The sequence below is a fragment of the Nylanderia fulva genome, unplaced genomic scaffold (assembly GCF_048542155.1).
Source record: "Nylanderia fulva isolate GAGA-0341 unplaced genomic scaffold, ASM4854215v1 Scaffold710, whole genome shotgun sequence".
Lineage (NCBI taxonomy): Eukaryota > Metazoa > Arthropoda > Insecta > Hymenoptera > Formicidae > Nylanderia > Nylanderia fulva.
The window spans coordinates 41156-42910 of record NW_028190820.1 but is presented as its reverse complement, the minus strand read 5'-3'; the positions used below and the strand labels follow the sequence as shown (position 1 = coordinate 42910).

At 37.3% G+C, this 1755-nt stretch overlaps 1 pseudogene; it reads left to right on the top strand.

Annotated features, from left to right (window-relative positions):
- Positions 1-494: 494 nt before the first annotated feature.
- Positions 495-1181, top strand: LOC146720317 (histone-lysine N-methyltransferase SETMAR pseudogene; annotated as a pseudogene).
- The last annotated feature ends 574 nt before the right edge of the window (positions 1182-1755 follow it).

Below are 1755 nucleotides of genomic sequence, written 5' to 3'. Positions count from 1 at the left end.
AAAGTGGCCTCCTCTGATATTATTAATGAAGAATAATCATGTTTCTCTTGTTACATAACATGTCAAAATATCAAAATTGATAATTTATATATGCCTCCTTAAATGTGTAATAGAGCATATTATAACTTCTACATACATTTCTAAATATAAGAATTAATATTTCAATGAGAAAAACTGCTGGTCAAAAATAAACTCTTCAAGTTTTTTTGCTTTACTCTAAATATAAGAATTAATATTTCAATGAGAAAAACTGCTGGTCAAAAATAAACTCTTCAAGTTTTTTTGCATTACTTACAATAAATTGATATATTGGGTTGTTCAAAAAGTCATTGCGTTTTTTTCCAATAGATAGCGCTGTCCACATTTATTTGTATCTGAACGTGCCATGAATGTCAAATGTTTATGCACATTTTGTTGTTGACACTTAACCTAAAAACCAAAAAAAAAGTTGACGCAATTTAGTCGAGTTTTGTGCTTGCAATTGTAGTTTAAACATGGAGAATTTTGAAGAGCATATTCGCCATATTTTGCTTTATTACTTTAAAAAAGGGAAGAAAGCAACTGAAGCAAGGGAAGAGTTGCGTCAAGTTTACGGCAGAAATGTCATTGAAAAACGTCAGTGCCAGAACTGGTTCGCCCGATTCCGTGGTGGTGATTTTTCGGTTAAAGACGCTCATCGCTCCGGTAGGCCTTCCGAGATTGACGACGATAAAATCAAGGCATTGGTGCAAGCAAATAAGCATTCAACGGTTCGGGAGCTTGCTACCGCTCTAAAAGTGTCCATTGGAAGTGTTCATGGACATTTGAAATCGCTTGGTTTCGTGAAGAAGCTCGATATTTGGGTACCGCATGAGTTGAAAGAAATTCATCTGACAAAGCGTATGAACGTCTGCGATCAACTCACCAAACGCGAAGAAAACGATCCGTTCTTGAAGCGTATGATCACGGGCGACGAAAAATGGATTGTCTACAACAATGTGAGCCGAAAAAGGAGTTGGAGTAAGCGAGATGAAGCACCGGAAAGGCAAGCAAAGGCGGACATCCACCAAAAGAAGGTGATGCTGTTAATCTGGTGGGATTGGAAGGGACCAGTCTTCTATGAGCTGCTTCCACAGAATAAAACGATCAATTCCGATGTCTACTGTGAGCAGCTACAGAAATTAAGTGATGCCATCGCATAGAAACGTCCCGAGCTGATCAATCGTAAGGGTGTGGTGTTTCACCACGACGATGCGAGACCACACACAAGTTTGGTCACTCGGCAAAAATTATTGCAGCTTGGTTGGGATGTGTTGCCACATCCACCATATAGCCCAGACCTTGCGCCATCAGACTTCCATCTATTTCGCTCCTTGCAAAACTCCTTGAACGGTAAAACGTTTGCTTCTGAAGACCTCATCAAACAGCACCTTGACAAGTTTCTCGCAGAGAAAGATAGGAAGTTTTATGAACGCGGTATTATGAAATTGCCCGAGAGATGGCAAAAGGTCATTGAACAAAACGGCCAATATATTATTGATTAATGTTCATTACGTATATTAAATAAACGCACCTGAAAATCAAATGAAAAAAACGCAATAACTTTTTGAACAACCATACATCTCGTTCAAAGTCAACATTTGGTAAATCTGACATCATGTGAACTATCATCACTTTGAAGACTTTAAATATTCTGATGTATTCGTATATTATGTGATATATTTTTTTATATTATATATAATTACATATATGCAGTATTGCATATCACATGTTTAG